General features: G+C 45.9%; 1 pseudogene; it reads right to left on the bottom strand.

Moving 5' to 3' along the window:
• Positions 1-650: 650 nt before the first annotated feature.
• On the bottom strand, positions 651-21,290 carry LOC148114402 (uncharacterized; annotated as a pseudogene).
• Between the last annotated feature and the right edge of the window lie 488 nt (positions 21,291-21,778).

Genomic DNA, 21,778 nt, shown 5'->3' with positions numbered 1-21,778 from the left:
ATGTCCCCAGCCCAATCAGCGTCAGCGTAGCAGGTTAGTTTTGGTTTCTCGGATATTTCTGGCTCTAGGCAGAGTTGGGCATCCGCGCTGAATTTTAAGTACCTAAGTAGTCTTTTGATGGCGTTCCAGTGTGTTACTGTGGGTTTGCTTACATGTCTGGACAGCAGATTGACGGCTAAGGCGATGTCGGGCCTGGTCCAGTTGGATATATACAGCAGTGACCCTATCGTTGAGCTATACAATTTATTGTCTGTGAAGGGTTCAGATTCCTCGTACATGGTCTTCAGGAACTCTGGTTGCATGGGAGTCTCGCTGGGTTTTGCTTCGGACATGTTGCATTTGGACAGTAGCTCGATGATCTTTTCTCTCTGGGAGAGGCGAAAACCTTTGTCGGTTTTCATCACTTGGACCCCTAGGTATTTATTGATCTTTCCAAGTGACTTTAGGGAGAAGTGGCTACCCAGCTCAGTGGCGAACTTGTTACATCTGTCCTTGTGTTTGCTGATGTACAAGATGTCGTCCACGTAAACGAGCACGCCTTCAAATGTGTTGTTTTCTCTCTTCGTGAAGAAGCATTTGTCAGCTGAAGTGGCTTCGAAGCCCATGGATCTGAGAGCCTTGGCTAGGCAATCATACCACCTTTTGCCCGACTACTTGAGTCCGTACAGGCTTTTGTTCAGCAGCCAGGTCTGGTTCTCGCCCTCGTTGTACCCAGGTGGTGCTTTGACGTATATCTCTTTGTCCAACTCGGCGTGCAGGTACGCTGTTTGTACGTCGAATTGGAAAACTTCCAAGCCCAGTATGGTGGCCGCCACCAGGGCGCTTTTGACACTCTCCGCCCTGACGGTAGGCGAGTATGTGTCTGTATAGTCTTCGGGGTATCTTTGGGCGAAACGCTGTGCGACTAGTCTTGCCTTGTACAGGACCTTGTTGTCTTCTAATGTCTTAACTCTGAATACCCATTTGGTTCCTATTGGTCTTTTGTCCTCTGGAATTTGGGCAGGTGAGTATACTTGGAGGTTCCTTAGGCTCTCCATCTCTTTCTCCATGGCAGACATCCATTTTTCTTTCTCTTCCTGGGGGAGCCCGAGGATGTCTTCGTATGAGCTGGGCGTGAAATGGGTGTTGTGGATGGCCATGACATAGTCCTCCAGCTTCCTTGGCAGCTTGTTTCTGTTTTCCCTGACTGGCCTGCTGGGGGTTGGCTCGGTTTCTTGCATGTTGTCTGCCTCTTTGTTTGTCAGGTCATCTATCTTCAGGGAAGGGTGCCCTTCTTTCCACTCTCTGACGCTCGCTTTGTGATTGTTGGCTTTATGCCCTCTGATCTCTCTGACTTCCTTTTCCCCCTGGCCATGTTCGAGTGTAACTCTATTGGTGGGGATGTCGTTGGAGTGTACCCTTGACCAATTTGCATTTTCATGGAAGCTGGCTGACCTGGAAACGACAAAACGGTTGTTGTTGTTGACAAATCTGTAGCCCTTTGTGCCTGGTTCGTAACCCACAAATCTCAGTCTTTTTGATAATTTCTCCCCTTTCTTTCTTAACTGCCTGGGGACGTGAACATCGGCTGGGGTGCCGAATATGTGTAAGTGTGCGATGTTGGGCTTTCTGTTGTATAGCATCTCGTATGGTGTCTTATTGATAGAGCTTGACCACAGTCTATTCAGGGTGTAATTGGCGTAGTGTAGTGCCTCTGACCAGAAGTGCTGCCCCATCCCAGCATCCTCCAGGGCACACCTCATCATCGTTTGCAACACTCCGTTTTTTCTCTCTACAACCCCATTCTGGAAGGGGGAGAAAGGTGAAGAGGTGTAATGCGCTATGCCCTGTTCTCTCAGCCACCTCGTGAATTCCTTGGCCATGAATTCTGAGCCCCTGTCTGTCATTATTTGCCTTATTTTCATGTTATGTTGCATATCTACTCTTCTGTGGAATTCTTTAAACCTTTGGAACACTTCGTTTTTGTGTCTGAGGGAGTAGACATACCCGTATCTGGTGTAGTCATTCACAATCGTGAGGAAGAATCGCTTCCTATGCCCCACAGAGGGTTTCAATGGCCCTACCAAGTCCATATGCACTAATTGGAAGGGGGACTCTGTGGTTCGTTTTGATCCCCTGGGGATGGCTTTGACCTTGATCTTTGAACGCTTACAGATTGAACACTCTAAATAGTTTTCGCAGTTCTTTACTTTGAGACCTTCGGTACATTCCATCATTCTCTTTACAATGGGGAAGCTTATGTGTCCCAGCCTCCTGTGGAGGAGGTGGGCGCAGTTATCATGCAATGGCTTCCCGATAGATACAGACTTGTTGACATTCCCATTGCAACTCCCTGCCTCTTGCTGTACCCCCTCTACTTCTGGACATTCATCTATTTTGTGGTTCGTGCTGGTGTCAATGCCTTCTTCCTCCCTGCGTTGGGTGTGAAGTAAGGAAGTCCCTCATGTATGGTTACCTTTCCTATCTCTTTCCCTTGCTTGATCAAGTGTGCTTTTCCGCCCTTGAACCTTATTTCTATGTTTGTGTCCCGTGTCAGTTTTGTGATGGCTAGTACGTTGTGGGGTATCTCTGGCACGTACAGTACCCCTTTTAGATCCCCTATCTGTGTGATGTGTATGTTTCCCTTCCCTACTACTTTGACCTTGCTTTGGTTGGCTACCTTTATCTCTGAGTCTACTTCTGTGAGTGAGTCTAGCAGCCCTGGGTTACAAGTAGTGTGGTTTGTGGCCCCTGAGTCCAGGAGCCATGTGTTCCTCTCTACCTTATGTTTATCAGTTGGGTCATCGTGACTGATCCCGTACATAGAGCCTGAGTTACTGTCCCTGGAGTTGTCACTGCGTTCGTGATGCTTCCTGGGGTTGGGAGACCACCCTCACCCCCTTTCCTTTGGGTACCTGTGTTCAGGTGACTGCCCCCCTCTGCTGTCATGTTGTCCCCTATCCCTATGGTTCCTGGGACAGTCCCTCTTTAAGTGGTTCCTTGATCCACAAGAGTAACATTCTGAGGTGTCCCTGGCCCTATCTTGGAAATCCACCCTTTTTGTGGGTCAAGGATCCTTCCTGGACAGTTGGCGGTCCCTCCTCAGGGTGTCCTCTGCAACGAGCTGACTGGTTAGTGTGCCTAGTGTTAGGTATTGCAAGCTGAGGCTATTTAGTTGGGTTATGAAGTTGTCCCAACTGCTATCGAGAGAGTTTATGATTATGCTTATCATGCTCTCTTCAGTGATGATTTCCCCCCTCTGCATGAGCTCTGCCCTTGTAGCATTCATCTTTAAAATGTGCTCACTCATGGGGACTCCCGCCTTGTGTTTGGTGGAATGAAACTCCCTAGATATTCTAGTGGTTGTGGCTCTACTCTGGCTGTAAAACAGATTACATAGTTTTTGCATAACATCATAAACAGTCAGATTGTCTTCAATAGACGGATACATAGCAGATGGAATGGAGGTTAACATGATACAAAATGCCCTGTGATGAATACAGTCAGTCTCCAGTGACCAGGGCTTTTGAGGAGGTCTGTTGGCTAAAAACAGTGCATTCTCTCTCATGAGAGCAATTCTCAATTGCTGACTCCATTCTATAACATTACCCGCATCTAACTGTAACTTTGGCAAATTGGCATAATTTGCCCCAGAAATGTTAGTAAGGTTACTTACTGGGGGGAGCTGTCCATGGTCCAGACTGTGATTGAACTCACAATAAGGCTTTGGGATGTCTGTGATCATTCTGTACTTGCTTGGATCTATGTAGCTTGCTTCTCTTGTTACAGGAAGGTACTGGGCATGCGTGAAGCTCATTCCGCGCTAGAGTCCATCGGGTGAGGTTCCTGCTGTTGGAACTCCCAGGCCTAGGCCCAGGCCTGCCGGTGGGAGGCTGGACCCACCCCCGGTGGGTCCGAAGGTTCCTCCTGAAGGTGGACACCACTGCTGGACGGCTGGATCCCCGGTGAAGAAGGGAAGAAGGTGAGGAGGCAACGCGGTCGTAAGTCAAGGACTTCCACGGGTCGGCGGCGGGGCAGCAGCGGAGGTCGTAGGTTGAGGATTCCCTGCACTCAGCGGCTCGGCGGTGATGGTGGCGGCGGCGGCGGATCCTCCCTCGTGGTCGCTGGTCCCTGGTCGCATGGATCAGCCTGGTTGAGGTCGTGGCACGGGTGAGTGGCCGGTTTTTCTCTTTTCCCTCAGGCCTCGCGTAGTTGGTGTAGCGGGTGGTGAGTTTGAGTCCTGCGGTTGATTCTTCCTGCAGGTGGGCAGTTTCTTGCGCCGGTTGTTGGTGTGCGCGGTGTCTCTAGTTGGCTGTGACTCGGTTGCCTGGTCGTCGTTGGTTGTCCTGGCCTTTTTGTGTCTTCCAGGATTTTTTTCTGATTTTTTCTTAGTTATTGTAGTTTCTTCATGGTCGCTTTCAGAGTTGCATTCTTCGTAGTCGCTTTCTGTGTCCCCCTCGTCTGTTTCGGGGTTCGGGCATTTTCACGCCAAGGGATTCAAATCCTGGCTTCCCATTGGCTGGTGCTTATCCAAGATGGCCGCCGGGAAGAGGGCGCGAAAGTGGATTTGGCCAGCTCGGGATCATCGGGTTCGGGTGGCTTACCCTTTTCTGCTTGCTTTTCTCCCTCGGTGCTCTTTGGGGCCTCAATCGCTGCTTCTTGCTGCTCGAAGACGCTTTGAAGGTCCGCGATGAGGTTTTCTTCGTCGCTGCTTGCCTCCATCAGTTTCAGGATGGAGAGTTTGAATTTATTCATTTTCTGTGCTGTTTCTTCTTCCAGGGCGGTGATCTCCTTGAATGGCCCCTCTTCGTCTGATTGTGAGTCCAGGCTGGAGTCCTGCTCGCTTCCAGCTTCTGTCTCCTCCATGGCTGTGGCTTTGGTTGCAAGTTTCTCAGCCATCTTCTTGGTAAGAGCTCTGGTCTGTGCTCTGTTTCCTTCTTCAGGGTAAATGTTGGGTTCAGTCATTATCTGGAGTTATGGGCAACCGCCCTCTGCTACCATTTTGTTAAAGATGGATCTAGCCCAATAACTCAAAGACAAATTTCAATTCTTTTCTGTGTCTTTATTGTAGGTTTATTGGCACTAAAGGTCACTGACCTTGTACCTTTCTCTTTCAGGTATACATCTGGAATGAATTGTGGACCTCGTGGTTGGAGCTATTATACCCAGGAGGAGGGGCAAGGAGGTAAGGAGTGGTTACAGGGGGTTATGGGATATATGGTCAGTTAATCCTTGCAGGGCCGGATGATCAGGGAGGTGTTGTAGTAAGACATTTACCATGACAAAACCTCCTCTAAATGTCTAACTGGGTACCTGGAGAAGTGGTTATATACGTACAGAGAATATACATGCACAGGTACGGATCACATGTAAACACACATTTTGGACATGAGGTACGCATGCTGTTTATGTGGTAGGGGTTTAGTGAGAATATCTGCTGTTTGCTCCTCTGTGTCACAGTGTACTGCCTTAATGAAACCTATCTCTGAAAACTGCCTGACGTGTTTGCACTTAATGTCAATGTGCCTAGATCGCTGTCCTACAGCATCGGCCCTTGAGATCTCTATTGCTGCTTTGTTGTCTTCGTGGATGACTATTGGGTATGAGGGTTCAGCCCAAATGCTGCAGAGCAGGTCATCGAACCACACTAAGTTGTTTGCGGCCTTGGATAGACAAACGAATTCTGCTTCCGTAGTTGATGTGGCCACCAGCACAACTTAACCCATTCTGCCCAACTTAACCCATTCCTATTCCACTCGACCCAACCCTGCTCTATTCAATCCTACTCTACCCAACCCTACTCTAACCATTCCTACTCTATCCAACACAACACAACCCTAATCAATGCAATTGAACCTCAAAAACAACTAATACCTACTCAACTCAGCCCTACTCAACCCTACTGAACTCAATTCTATTCAGCTCAACCCAACTTAACCCTACTCAACTCTAGTCTATCAAACCCAGATCTTCTCAACACACAGCATCCTTTAATCCAGCAAACTCCCTTGCCCCAAACTCCACCATCTATCATCCTCAGCTTGGAGAAAGCATCCCTGACCTGCCAATTTAAAAGGAAGGCGCACCACAGATCCCCCCTGCGAACCCCATAGGCACTTCCTACACCCAAAATACTCTCCCCCAGAGGAGCAAGTTACCTTCTTTCGCATTCTTAAAGAGGCTGAGGATACATCCCATGGTAACCACAATTCTCAGGCAGTTACCCCAATACAGTGAATTGGCTTCCTTCAGACCAAAAAGCTCTTCAGAAACCTTCAGGCTGACCCTTCCAGTCCCTCCCCCTTTTTTTAATGGGGAGAAGGGTTGAGGGGAAAGAAGGAGGGGTCAAAAGCTCTCTGCCTCTGGTTCTTAAAGAGATTTTCTCTTTGGGACTCTGAGTAGGTTTAAAAAACCACCTGCTTTCCATCAGAGTTAAGATGGAACAAACCAGGATAGCGGGCAAGAAAGGGATTCCCAAGGGGAAAGCAGGTGGGAAAACCTCCCCTTGCAGTTAAACTTTCATTAATGCTGCTTTCATAATATCTTGGGGTGATATGGACTTAAAGGGTGCTGGCTGGAGGAATCTGGGGGTTGAAGTCCTTCTCTCTTAAAGCTGTCAAGAATCTTAAGTGAAACATGTCCAATTCTAGGATCTTTTTTGCCAGGGTTGTTAAACGAATCACCAGCATTTTTAATTGTTTCATTATCCGTGTCGCCAGCTCTCTGCGCGGGCCTAAAGGAGGGACATTGGCGAGTCTCGTAACTCTCACTCAGCTCAGCTTCTTGAATTTTCACACGAGGGAGGGGGATCAGAAGACGGTGAGATTTATTTTTATTTTTTATTTTTTTTATTTGATTTATATGCTGCCCTTCTCCGGAGACTCAGGGCGGCTTACAATGCGTTAAGCAATAGCCTTCATACTTTTGTATATTTATACAAAGTCAGCTTATTGCCCCCACAATCTGGGTCCTCATTTAACCTACCTTAGAAAGGACGGAAGGCTGAGTCAACCTTGAGCCTGGCGAGATTTGAACCTGCAGTAATTGCAGGCAGCTGGTGTTAATAACAGTGCTTTAGTCTGCTGCGCCACCAGGCTCATTTTATAACATTATAAAAGAAAAATCCAGAAATTATGGGTGCTCCATCACTGGAGAGTATTAAAAAGAGATTGAACAGCTGTTTGCCCATGATGGTATATAAGATCTCCTGATCGAGCAGGGGGTTGGACTAGATGACCTACGAGGTCCCTTCCAGTTTGGTAATTCTGATGCACAAAATACGCACCCATTGTCATGTGACGACAAAAGGATCCAGACCCATCACAGACCCAAAATACAGGCAGTCCTTGCCTCACGACCACAGCTGACCCCAAAATTTCTGTCGTTAAGTGAGACATTGGTTAAGTGAATTTTAGCCCCATTTTGCGACCTATCCTGCCGCTGTCGTTACGCAAATCACGGCCACCTTCAGCTACTCACCTGGTTGTTAGGTGAAAACGGCCTCCTGATTTTGTCAGAAGGTCGCAAATGGGGGATCGCATGACCTTGGGATGTTGCCACCATCGTACATACGAGTCAGTGGCCAGGCCTCCCGGTTTCGATCGTGGGGAATGTTTGGCATTTTTTGACACCGTCTTAACCCCACATGGCCAGGAAGCGAAATCTTGTGGTTTTGTTTTTTTTCCCCACGTCACAGGAGTTAGGGGCAGGGGTAACTGCCTGTGAGGGTGGGGTCTGAGAGTGAGTACAGAGGAGAAAGGTAGCTAGTTATAATCATATAACTATAAACCAAAAATAGCAATAATATATTCAGGGTTAGTGCACTTGAGACTGTGATTTTATTCTATTTCAAAATGACCGGTTTAGTTCAGTGTAATACTTGTTTTGCAGCTGTCTTCCTCAGTACTCTTTTCAAATTTGGGAACTGTTCCCTTTGTAAACAAATTAGTGGTCTACTTGGACAGATTACCTATCTAGAATCACTAATCTGTGCTCTCCAAGCCCAATTCAGCCATTCCACTCTATTGAGCTTGTCAAGGGTAAATGCCTTAACCATGCCAGGGGTCAGCTATAGTGCAGCAGTGCAGGGGTTAATCCAAACTCCCACCTGTCCAGCTCCTCCCACTGACCCCTCCTTACCTAAGTCTCCGCCTTCGGGTATAAAAGGTGGGCACACTCTTCCTTGCTCCTCAGACCCAGATGTTGCAAGTGTTGTTGAGATGAACCTGTGAATAAAAGAGATTTAATTAATCTACTGACTCATGTCTTGTTGTTGGGCCTGATCCATGAATCCTCGTAACAGAGCTGCCGCACCATCAGTCCCCTCCATCACAAAGATCCTGCCGGAGAAGGGCAGTATGGACAACTGTGGGAGCTGGCAGGGCGAGAGCTGTGAACCATGAAACACAAAACTTTTGCTGCGTCCCAGCATAGCAGATACAGGGCTCTTGCTGACCTTGATGGGGACAATGAAGTGACAGGTCAAGGTAGTTGTGATACTGATAACTCAAATAAGCAGGGGGATCGTGGTCCGAGATGAAGAACTTAATTTGGAAAGGGGAAAGTGTGAACCAGGTATTTACACATCGGTCACACAAGAAGAGCACGGTATCCAAAAAGAGAAGCCACCTTCTGGTTGGGGATTCAATTGTAAGGGATGTAAATTTAGGAAAAGATTTGGAGGTTTTGAAAGAGGTCAGGTGTCTGCCAGGTGCTACTGCCAGCAGAGACAAGAGGCGTATTCTTAAAATACCTGGATAGCCCTTAAAAGAGCCTGGATAGCTCTGCAGACAGAGGCACTGTAATTTAACACCAGCCATCTGCAATTACTGTAAGTTCGAATCTCACCAGGCTCAAGGTTGACTCAGCCTTCCATCCTTTCTAAGGTAGGTAAAATGAGGACCCAGTTTGTGAGGGCAATAAGCTGATTTTGTATATATACAAAAGTAGCAAGGCTATTGCTTAACGCACTGTAAGTCTCCGGAGAAGGGCGGCATATAAATCAAATTTTAAAAAAAAGTCAATAATGCCAGTAAGGACTGTGATGTTTATTTTATTTTATTTTATTTATTTATTTATTTATTTATTTATTTATTTATTTATTTATTTATTTATTGCGATTTATATGTTGATGCTATTATACATCTTGGCACAAATGATCTGCCCCAAAAGGATGTACTTTCTATGCAGAATGATTTCCAGAGCTTGGGGTATGAACTTAGTAGTATAGGTTGTAGGCTTATCTTTTCAGAGGTTTTACTGGTATACAACGAACAAAAAGGGAAAGGCCAACATGTAGCGGAGGTTAATGTGTGGCTAAAGGAGTGGTGTAGAAGGGAAGGTGTGGAAATTGGGATCGTAGAAACACCCAGGAGCATAGAAGAGTCCAAAGGCAGATGCATGAATAAATGTGATAAATGTATTTATTCATATAACAAAACATATTAACTATGTACAAAGGCTGTCTTAATATCCATTAGGGTAGGGGGCACACAGCGTGTGTGACTACCCTTATCAAAGATCATGTCTCATGGAGAACAAACGTAAAAGAGAGCAAGGTGGAAAGGTTAGAGGGGGTTTTATACTCAGTGTAAGCCCCTCCTCTCCACATAGGGATGGGGGCACTTTCTGCCTCCACTAGTGTCTGTATGATATATGTGCCAATGGCTTGCAAATACTTGACAGAAGGCTTTGGTTTTATGATGTCTGCAACTGGTCCAATGAAGAACTGTACAAAAGAGATGGATTGCACCCATCAAAGAAAGGGCCTGAGTTACTTAGCAATAAATTTACAGATTTTCTGGATAAGCATTTAAACTGAACAGCGGGGACAGAGAATTAATTGATACAGAACATTTCTGTCCCCAGCAATCCAAAATTAATAGGGCTATCAGTGCATGTAGCATAGATGCCTGTGCGAGTAAGATTATCACCCCTGCTGTCAACCAAAAGCAAGCAGTTAATAGCGAGTGCCATACCACGTGCATTAATCAAACAGGTGGCACGAAAGCAGGGGCAGTCAGGCTCAACACAGGTTATGTAGAAAGTCAACACAGGGTCAATCAAAATGGACTCAAAGGTCTATACACCGATGCACAGAGTATGAGGAATAAACAGGGTGAATTAGAAATTCAATAAATGAGGACAGATATGATATTGTTGCCATTACGGAAACTTGGTGGGATGAAACAACTAAAGGGATATAAATTATTTAAAAGAAATAAACCAAATAAAAGAGGAGGTGGAGTTGCACTATATATAAGAAATAACTACATCTCTACAGAAATAGAGCACAACAATGATGAAAATTATCTTGAATGCATTTGGGTCAATATTAAAGGGGGCGTGGGAAATGACATTGCCATAGGTCTATACCAGTGGTGAAATCTAAAATTTGTTACTACCGGTTCTGTAGGCGTGGCTTAATGGGGGGGGGGGTAATGTGACTGGGTGGGTGTGGCCAATTATTTTTTTAACTTTTAAAACCATTTTTTCTACCACCTCTTCAGCGAAGAGGTTGTAAAAAAATGCTTTTTTTTTTTATGTACTTGGTAGTAGTACATTATGTCATTATGTTATTAAGACCAGCTGCCTGCAATTACTGCAGGTTCGAATCTCACCAGGCTCAAGGTTGACTCAGCCTTCCATCCTTTCTAAGGTAGGTAAAATGAGGACCCAGATTGTGGAGGCAATAAGCTGACTTCGTATAAACATACAAAAGGATGAAGGCTATTGCTTAGCGCATTGTAAGCCGCCCTGAGTCTCCGGAGAAGGGCGGCATATAAATCAAAATTTTAAAAAAAAATTAAAAAAAAACAAAAACTGGGAGATAAACTCTGCACCAAGTGGAAGATCCAACAGGTTCCTGACAAACCTAGCAGACAACTTTGTTTCCCAAAAAACGGAGAAGGGAACAAGGGGATCAGCCATATTGGATTTAATTCTCACTAACGGAGATGAAATGATAGAAGGTGTTGAAGCTACAGGAACCTTGGGGACAAGTGATCACGCAATATTGGAATTCAACATTATGCAAGCACAAGTAATAGAACAAAGTCAAACTAGACCGTTGTAAGTCAAGGACTGACACTCGGCACCTTCGAAGGCCCTCCCCCCTCCTGCAAAGGACAGAGAGACGGAGTCCGGGTGTAGCAAAAGTGAATATATTATTTATTAAGTGAAAGCATACTTTGTGTAGAAAAATCAGGGAGTAAAATCTTTGCATCCTAACAGCTGTATCAGCTACGGGAAACTGGTCATCTATACAAAAATGGGTGGGGTGGAAACTGAGGCAGGGGGAGGGTGGTCTGGGCTGGACGTCACCCCACCGGTCACTACATGATCAGCTCCTGGAAGACAGAAGGGGAAGAAGAGAAGCATCAGGTCTAGGAACTGGGGAGGGTGGAGGGGTGGAGTTGTCACAGACATTTCGTGACCCAGCTAGGCAACATCATCAGTGCTGCAAGGAAGGAGGAGGAAGAGAAAGAAGGACCGTTGGGTCTTTGGACCTCTCTGAGCTGGAAGGTTTTAATGCAGACGTCTCATGACCCAACTAGGGAACATCTTCAGTGCTACAAGGGGGATGGGGTTTGGGAGGAGGAGGAGGAGGTGGAGGAAGAGGAAGAGGAGGAGGAAGAAGAGGAGGAGGAGGAGGAGGAGTGTGGGGTCTTTGTTGCTCTCTGAGCTGGCTGTTTTTTGTGCAGATGTCTCAGGACAAAGCTAGGAAACATTATCAGTGCTAGAAGGGACTAAATATATACAGACACCCAACCCAGTTCCCTTCTAGTACTGATGATGTTACCTACTTGGGTCATGAAACGTCTGCAAGAAATACTCACCAAGCTCAGAAAGCACCAAGGAACCCCCCCCCCCAAATCCTCCTCTTCCTCTTCTTCCTCCCCTCCTGTTCCTCCTCCTCCCCACAAACTCCAGCCCCTTCTAGCACTGTTGCTAGTTATATTCTATAATCTATAAGAATATAAAATATTATACATACTATACTACTGAGTTTCTCCCAAAAATAAGGCATCCCCTGATAACAAGCCCAATCAGGATTTTGAGCACATGCACTAAAATAAGCCCCCCCCCATGAAAATAAGCCCTCCCCGAAAATATTTAACTGCATGTGCATCCAGTCCCCACCATTTCCTCTGGTTGGGATTAAGGAGGAAAAGCTGGAAATCAGGTAAGGCGACAAGTGCCCCAAAATAATAAGACCTCCCCAAAAATAAGGCCAAGCGCTTATTTTGGGGTTCAAAAAAAATATAAGGCAGGGTCTTATTTTGGGGGAAGCACAGTATATACTACACTATACTAATACACTATAATATAATATAAGGTAAAGTATTTTTCCACTTGCATTTTTTACCTGCTTTCGAACTGCTAAGTTGGCAGAAGTTGTGACAGGTAATGGGAGCTGACCCCGTTACGCAGCACTAGGGAATCGAACCACTGAACTGCCAACCTTTCGATCGACAAGCTCAGCATCTTAGCCACTGAGCCACCGTGTCCCTTTCATAATATAATATATAATATAGTAATGCTATTCTATTGTATTCTATTCATTTCTATCATTTCTATAGGTAGTGGTGGAAATAGGACCACAATTGACCCCAAAATTCTTGTCGCTAAGCGAGATGTTTGTTAAGTGAGTTTTGTCCCATTTTACAACCTTCCTTGCCTGCAGTTAAGTGCAGTCGTTAAGTTAGTCACACGGTTCTTAAGTGAACATGGCGTCCGCCTTCACCTTGTTGGTCAAAAGGTCACAAAAGGGAGATCATGTGACCCCTGCCCCCTGGGATGCTGCGACTGTCATAAATACGAGTGAGTTGCCAAACATCCGAGTTTTGGTCTCATGACGGTGGGGACTCTCTGTTGGTCATGAGTGGGGAAAACAGTCCTAAGTCCCTTTCTTCCATGCCGTTCAAACTTGGAACGGACATTAACTGAACCGACATAAGTCGAGAACTGCCCATATAAGACTCCCTAGGGATATAGTCTGGGAACTGCTGGGACGGAGCCTTGTAAATTCTCTCCCTCTCAACCAAACTCTCAAAACCTGGCACTCCCTCCTCTGGAATGCAGCCCCTCCCTCCCTCCCTCCCTCTTTTCCTGCTGGGAATCCAGGCTACCTTCCACCACAGCAGAGGAGGGACGGCTGCTGCCCTCAAGCACTCACCATTATGGCACTGATGATGTCGTTGTTGTTGTTTCGGAGGGCTCGGATGGCTTTTGGCCGGGAGACATTGGCCTGAGCCATGACCAATTCAATATCCCTCACCTCCAGACCCGTTTCGTCCACCTGGGAAGGGAGGGAGGAAGGAAATACAGAAATAAATGCAGGCAGGAAAGAAAGGAAGGAAGGAAGGAAGGAAGGAAGGAAGGAAGGAAGGAAGAAAGAAAGAAAGAAAGAAAGAAAGAAAGAAAGAAAGAAAGAAAGAAAGAAAGAAAGAAAGAAAGAAAGAAAGAAAGAAGAGGGACCATCATGTAAGGTGGACTTCAAGAGGTGAATCCAAATCCCAGATCCCACCTCAACCTCTGGCTGACTTTCCAGCAAACCATAATAATAATTATAGTAACAATGGAGTAAGGTTCCAGTAGACCTACCCCACCATGGGATGACTTCTCCAACACTTTATGGTGTCCCAGCAACCTGAAATCCAAGCTTAGCATCTTTAGAAAGAACATGGAGCTGGCTTAAGAAGTTACCAAGAGATCGTCCCTCAAGAGGTTGGCATGGACTTGTGGCCTTAGAAAGGACCCCCAAAGCTCAGATGAGGGATGGTATGAAGTCTCCTATCTTGGGCAGAAGGTTGGACTAGACGTCCCCCCCCCAGCCCTAGGAATTTTGGGTCCTTCTATGTAGAGTAGTCCCTACGTATCTGAGAGACACCTGACCACAGCATTTAGGTTGGAGATGCCACCAATATTGGCATCATCCATAGTGGACAACTCATCTGGTCCTAGAGATGGAGGAGACCAGAGAAGAGTCCCCATTCTCGGTCCAAGCAAGATATTATAGGCAAGAATTGTGCTCCATGGGTTAATAGCCTGGCTCCCGAGAAGTCTACTCCCCTTGGACCTCCTAGGAGGTGGACCTCCAAGGAGAACATCATGAAGGTACTCATTCCTCTTGGGCTTCCCTCCTTTCCACCCCCACCTCCAGCTCAAGTCTGGAGAAGGTTGACATCTGGGTCTCCTTACCTCCTCCTCTTCTTCACTCTCCTTGATGATGGTGAAGACTGAACCAGATTCATTGATCAAAGTTGAGTGATCCATAGGAACTTTGAACTTCTCCGCCGCCTCTTTGTAGACCTGTTGGGAGAGGTTTTCCACCTGCAGCAGAAAACAACGGAGGGATTTTAGATCTTTCTCCATTCTGGAGGAGAAGGAGACCTGGCTTTGGCTTGTCTTCAGAAGAAGACACCCAATAAGACATTCTCCAACGAGTCCCAGATGGTTGGCCTAGAAGACCCTTCCATGTTCTACCAAGAGGCCAGGTCCTTCAACCAGGAATTTGAGAGCACCACTTCCCTAAACCTCCATTTCCAATCTGAATTCTCCCACTGAGGTGAGAAGAAGACAATCTCTTGGTCTCTCCAGTCAAGAAAGGCAGATGCCAATCTATCACAACATAGGAAGTCCTCAATGTACAACCATTCGTTTAGCAACCAAAGGTAGAAGAGCAATGAAAAAGTGAGCTAAGACCATATTTTTCCACGCTTATGACCGTTGCGGCATTCCCGTAATCCAAATTCAGACAACTTGGCAACGGACTCGTGTTTATGGCGGTTGCGGTGACCCCCGGGGGTTGCCTGAACCCCCATTGGAGACCTTTCGGACAGCAGAGTCAATGGGGAAGCCGGATTCGCTTAAGGACCATTGTGACTCTCTCTCTTTTTTTTTAATTGAAAAGTTTTTTATTTTATAAACAAACAAACATACAATATATAATCAATCAGTCAATATATCATCTGAATACATCTTTTTTCCATCTTACTCCTCCAATACTCATCATATCTAATATTATCATTTCATTTATTATTACATTTCCCCCACTTTTACTTTTCTGTTAAAACATTTATCTATTCAACACTTTTATCCCAACCCAACCTTTGTCCCTCCCTCCCCACCCCACCCCCCGACTTCCAAGAGCGAAAACAGGGTATAACATTTAACAAACAAAAGCTAAAATATACTAACTACAAAATTCAAAACTCCCACACACTCTTTAACTCCCCTTACTCAAATTCATTAACCTCCCTTTTATAAATTCTCAAAATTAATTGAATTAAATTCATTCTTCCTAAATATAAAGACCTTTTTCTTGATGTGTAATCCAATAATTTAACAATATTACAAACATTAAAAATCATGGATAAGCTTCATTTCCACACCCTCAAACACCATTCTTTTTCAGCATTACTCCCTAATAAAATTCTAAATTTAACATTTATCCTCTTTAATCCTGCATAAAATTGGACATTTTAAAACCTTAAACATTTCCTCTCGTATACCTTTTAAGATACTATAATCTTATGTTAAACATTTTAAAAATCTCTTAATACATCAATGAAACATTCTTAATTCATTTCACAAGATATAAATTTCAAAACCTGCAGGAAGATATCCTTCAAATTTTCAATTAACCATTTTAATACCTCCATAACTTTTAAGAAGCCATCGTTTTTATATCCAAAACTAATTGTAAGAAAACACTTCCTTTATATCATTGTCTTAGAATAACCTTTAAAAATACCAATTTAATTAAGATTTTCAATTTATTACAAAAATCCTCCTCCCAAAAAGACTTAATCTTCTATTCTTGCCTTCTTTCTATATTTTTTCCAGTCCTTCTTCTTCAATAATTCTTTCAACATTGCTCCTCCCCCTAGTTTTATTTTCGAAAATTTTTAGATTTTGATTTGAGGTTGATGTATGTTGAAAGCTCGCTCTCTTCTTGAAATCATTTTCTCTGGTTTAGAACCCCCATTTCGACTCTTCTTACTTGTATGCTCAATCAGTTCATTCCTTTGTCTATAAAGCCAAGAATTGTTGCCATAAAGTTTATCAGTTTGCAATAAAGAGTCTACTTGTTGCTTTTCTATTAATTGAGTGGAAGCGTCTGCCAAGACCTGTGTTTCAATTGTGCCAAGCTCCATTTCAATCTTGACAGCCTCTTTGTCCTCCCGAATCAAAATCCTCTGATTAATTTCCTCCTGTTTGTTACTTGCAGGTTTTTGGTTTTTTTTTTGTTCTCCCGATTTGCTCTGCCAGCACCCAAAGTCCAAATTCTTTAAATCCTTAAAATTGCGTTGCTGGTGTGGACGCGATGCCTTCGTCTGCATGAAGCAGACTCGTCCCGGATTCGGAGCAATGAAGGGCTTACAGGGAGCTCACCCTGCAACCCCCAGGCTTAAAAAAAAAACCTGGGGGTCTAGGGGAGCTCTACCCAGACCCTTCAGCTCTTCTCTCTCCCTTTTTCCCAGGGGGAGATTTTCAAGCCGCTGAACAGCCGGTTTTCGCTGTTCTAGCGGCTAATTAAATCACAGGGCTGGAGCTCCTAAAAGAGTGTCCGTTCGGTGATCATGGAGCCACCGGAAGTCCCATTGTGACTCTCTCTTAACAACTGCAGTGACTGGCGCAATATCTGAGGCAACGGTTGTCTCACTTCCCAATGGAAGTTTTGGGCTCAGTTGTAGGCATAAGTTGAGGACTACTGGTGTTAAAAATGAGAATGTCCGTCCAGTCAGTCAGTCAGTCAGTCTCTCTCTCCCTCCCTCCCTCTCTCTCACCTGCTCTCTCCCTCCCTCGCTTCCCTTTCCCCTTTCCTGCCTTCCCTCTCATCCACTTTCCTTCCTTCCTCCCTTTCTCCTCCCTTTCTTTTTCCCCTCTTTCGTTTTCCCCTCCCCTTCTCCTTGCAGCCTTCCCTCCCTCTCCTCCTTCCTCCTTCCTCCTCTCCCTCTCCCTCCCTCCTTGCTTCCTTCTCACCCTATCCTTCCTCCCTCCCTCTGTCTCTCTCTCCTTCCTTTCTCTCCTCCCTCCCTTTCATTCTTTCTTGCTTTTGTCCCTCCTCGCTCCCTCGCTCCGTTCTTCCTTCTTTTCCATTTTTCCTCCCTCCCTTCCTCCCTCCCACCCTCTTCAGTTATCCAATAGAATCTTTCCAAGCTCTTTCCTCCCTTCCTCCCTCCCACTATTTCTCCTTCCCCTTCCCTATCTCCTTCCTTCCTTCCATCCATCCATCCTTCTCCTCTCCTTCCTACTTCCTTCTTTCATTTCTTTCTCCTCCCTTCCTCCCTCCCTCCCTAATCCTATATCTCCTTCCTTGTTTCATTCCTTCCTGCTTCCCTTTCACCTTCATTTCCTCCATCAATCCTTCTCTCCTTCCTTCCTTCCCCCCTTTGCTTCATTACTCCTTCCTTCCTTCCACTCCTTCCTTCCCTCCCTTATCCTATCTCTCCTTCCTTCTTTTGTTCCTTTCTCCTTCCCTTTCTCTCTTCCTTTGTCCCTTCTTCCTTGCCATTCCCCCTTCTTTTCCCTTCCTTCCCTCCCTTCCTTCCCTCCCTCCCTCCCTCCCTCCCTCCCTTCCTTCCTTCCTTCCCCTTCCTACCTTTCATCATTCTTCCTCCCTTCCTTCTTTCCACCCATCGACCTATCTCTCTTTCCTCCCTCCCTCCCTCCCTCTTCAGTCATCAAAGACTTCCCCCTCCCCCAGATCCTCTTCCCTCTTTCCAGATCACCAGACAATGTAGGAGTCAGAAGCTGGACTTTTGAAGGCATCCGGATTGGTGATGGCAAGCAAGATATTCCTGGATTTACGGATGGTTATCCTGGTCACGCCGTGGATCTGCTGCAGACCCAGCTTGGACATGGCCTGGGGGCAAAGAAGGCCACCACACACAGCCCATCAGCATCATGTTGATGGGCTCTCAACCACACCACGGAGAGAGGAACTCACAACACCCTCAAAAGCCACAGAAGGAAACTAATGAGGCCTCTTGTAGGTCAACCAAAGAGCTGGTTGAAGAACAAGGAGAAGGAGGGACCTTCTCCCATCCAAAGCTACAGTTGAGGTCCTGTAGACCAACCCCTTGCTTCCACGGAAGGCCATCTTGAGGTTCGGTCTTCTTCAAGACATGGTGGACCATGAACTCTGGCAAATTCTGGAGACCACAAGATGTTTCTGGTATGAACCATGCAGAAGTCTTCTTCTGACCTCTTGAGAGAACTTAACTTCTCAGTCCAGAACCAAAGAAAGGGCAAGAGAGATATTTACACCCCAAAAATTGGAGTTGTTCCTAGGCGCTCTGTGGCTGATGCTTACTACAATGAGTGGAAGACTTTCACCTTGCCAGCCCTTTGAGGTAGACCAGATCAGGAAACTAGCAAACTCTAGATAAACACTCTTAATAAAAGTGGCGAGTTCTAGTGTCAGGCACGAAAGAGAGTTGCGTGGCTTTGAGCCAATCAACAGGAGACGGTGAATTATAGTTCCACCTTAAGTATGAAAGGATGTTGGTTGATTTTGATTCAATCACCAGGAGACCATGAGTTCTAGTTCCACTTAAGCAAGAAATCTAGCTGGGTGATTTTGGGCCAGTCCCTCTCTGAAAGCCCAACCTACCTTGCAGGATTGTTGTTTTGGAGAAAATAGGAGGAAGGATGTATGCTGGATAGGTTCACCGCCTTGAGTGATTTGTGAGAAAGGAAGGAAGGAGGGAGGGAGGAAGAAAGGGAGGGAGGGAGGGAAGGAAGGATGGAAGGGGGAGGGGAGGGAAGGAGGGAGGGGAAGTGGGAGGGGAGGAGGGAGGGAGGAGGGCAGGGAGGGAGGGAAAGAGGGAAGGAAAGGAGGAAAAAGGAAGGGAGTGTTGTGGAAGGGAGGAAAGAAAGGAGGGAGGAAGGGAATTACCTTTCGAGCTTTTTTCTCGCTCCGGCTTAGTTTCGGTTTCCTAATGGCCTCCTCGTCAGTCCCCAGGGAATGCATCAGCTGGGTCTGCAAAAAAAACCAAATCCCTTTACTCATCCCTTACTACTAAGCGGATCCCTTTGGGTGAAAAAGAGTTTTTATGCTCTCCCCAAAACTTCTCTTTACCTTCCCGAAAAGGCACATAGCTGGCCTCGATTAACGTCCGAGATCGTTTTTGAAAAGGTCTTTTGTTTATTTATTTTATTGTGCATCTTCCCATCAACCCTCCCGTCTTTGCAATTGTGGGTCGTGTGACGTTGGGCCAATCACCAGGCGACAGGGAGTTCTAGTCCCGCAAGCTGAGTGACTTTGAGCCTCTCTGTCTCAGCCCAGCCCACCTCAGGTGCCACTGACTAGGGAATTCTGGGAATTGAAGTCCACCCATTTCGGTCTGCGAGGGCCACACCTGCACCGAGTGAGCTGTCCGTGGTTCTTCAAAGTTCGGCTCTTCCCATTCCGGGAGAGATCCTTCGTTGCTTTCAGAATCGTTGGAAGATCCTGCAGAAAGATATTTTAGGGTATTCTAACGGAGGTCTCCTTTTCCAACTGCTGTAAACTGCTGTATTTCAGCCATGGCTGCAATCGTTAAGCGACTGCTGTTGTCATTAAGCCATTGCTGCGGTCATTAAGTGACTCTTGCACTCGTTAAGCCACTCCTGTGGTCGTTTAGCAAACACAGCAGTCATTAAGCGAACCCACTGGTTGATATGAGGCAGGATTGACTGAAAACGTCAATTTCAGCAAAAACATTGTAAATCAGGGTTTAGTGATCAGGGAAAGATGCAAACGGTCATAAAAGCAGATCAGCTACTGACTGTCCAAAATGGTGATATGTGACCACAGAGACTTTAAGAGGTTTGGAGGTTTGGAAGCAGGTCCAATTCTAACTTTGAAACGGTCATTAAGTGAGTGGTCTTCGACTTATGACCACAATCACGTCCGTTTCTGTTACTACACAAGACAGTTGTTAAGTGAATTTGGTTCCATTTTACAACCTTCCCTGCCACTCTTCTTAAGAGAACCATTGCAGTTGTTCAGTGAGTAACACGGTCGTTAAGCAAATCCAGTTTCGGCATTGTCGGAAGGTCGCAAAAGGGGGTTGTGTGACCTGCGGGACGCTGCGACCATCATAAATATGAGCCAATTTCGATCACGTGACCACAGGGTGTTGAATATGAGAATCAGTCCCAAACTCCCTTCGGTCACTAAACAAACAGTCGTAAATTGAGAACCATCCGTAATTGTTGAATGGGGAGAAAACGGGAGATCTTACCTTCCGCCGGAGGTTTGCGGGTAACACTCCAGATCTGCAGTTCGGTTCCTCCCTCCCCATCTGGGTGGAGCAGAGGAGATTCTTGGGGCAACTGAGCTGAGGCATCGAGCAGGGCCCCATTGTCTTCTGCAAGGATGTTCTCTGGGGTTTTGCTCAGTGCCAGGAAAGACTGAGAGTCAGGTTTTGCCTTGGAAAATGCCAGCATAGCACGGTCCTCGCTGTTGCCCAGGTCAAAAGTTGACGCTCCCTCCACTTCGACTTCTGACTCCAGACAGGCAGTGAGATAGTCTTGGGTTGTCTCGGAACCTGCTCGGATAACGTCTTGTTCCGAAAGAGGCCAGGAGGGATCGGTCTGCTCGGCCTCCTGTGAGAGACCCTGCAAGGCATAGTCAGCTGTCACAGCCAGAGAAATCGGCGTGGTGGGCTGGACTTCTCCACTCGGCCTCGAGGTGGAGGAGAGGCTTTCCGAGCCTTCTGTGGGGGGAGAGAGAGGAGGGGGGGAAGCAGAAGTCAAACAGTCCACCTGGCAAGAGACACCGACGGATTTAAGCAATTTAAGAGGCTGGGAGGCCTTCATACTACTACTACTACTACTCTTCCTCCCTGCAAGCCCCTCCCCCTTCTAGCACTGATGATGTTCCCTAGTTGGGTCATGAGACGTCTGCAAGAAAATACTGAAGCTCAGAGAGCACCAAGGACTGCCCAGTCCTTCCTTCCTTCCTTCCTTCCTTCCTTCCTTCCTTCCTTCCTTCCTTCCTTCCTTCCTTCCTTCCTTCCTTCCTTCCTTCCTTTTCTTCTTCCTCCTCCTCCTCCTCCTCACAGCCACATTGAGAGCTGTCAATCTTTTTTTCTTAAATAATTTTTATTGCGTATTTTACACAATACCAAAAGAAGTCAAGTGACAAAAACAAAAACACACGAACATCAGACATTAAAATACAAGACTAACAATCTTATTTTACGAAGTTTTCTCTCTGGTAATGCTAAACTTCAAACTAGGGCATATAAAACCTTTGCCAGACCTACCCTTGAATATTGCTCACCTGCCTGGAACCCTGACTGTGTTTCAGACATCCGTTCATTAGAGAGGGTCCGGAGGTATTTCACTAGAAGAGCCCTCAAATCCTCTGCTCGAAATAAAATTCCCTAACCCACCAGGCTTTAATTTAGACAGGTTAAATAGAAAGAAGAGAGAGAGAAAAGAGAGAGAAAGACAGAGAAAGTGAAAGAAAAGAAAAGAGAGAGAATGAAGAGACAGAGAGAGAGAAAGAGAAAAAGAGAAAGAGAAAGAGAGAGAAAAAGAAGAGGGAGGGAGAGGACACAGAGAGAGATGGAGAGAGAGAAAGAAAAAGAGGAAAAAGAGAAAGAAAGAAGAAAGAAAGAGAAAAAGAAGAGAGGAGACAGACAGACAGACAAAGAGAGAGAAAGAGAGAGAGAGAGAGAAAGAGAGAGGAGAAAAACAGGGAGAAAGAGAGAGAAAGAAAAGAGAAAGAAAGAAAGAAAGAAAGAAAGAAAGAAAGAAAGAAAGAAAGAAAGAAAGAAAGAAAGAAAGAAAGAAAGAA

Source organism: Pantherophis guttatus, chromosome 4, assembly GCF_059756535.1.
Source record: "Pantherophis guttatus breed Tessera chromosome 4, ASM5975653v1, whole genome shotgun sequence".
NCBI lineage: Eukaryota > Metazoa > Chordata > Lepidosauria > Squamata > Colubridae > Pantherophis > Pantherophis guttatus.
The sequence above is the reverse complement of the archived record's forward strand: the minus strand, read 5'-3'. Positions and strand labels throughout refer to the sequence as shown.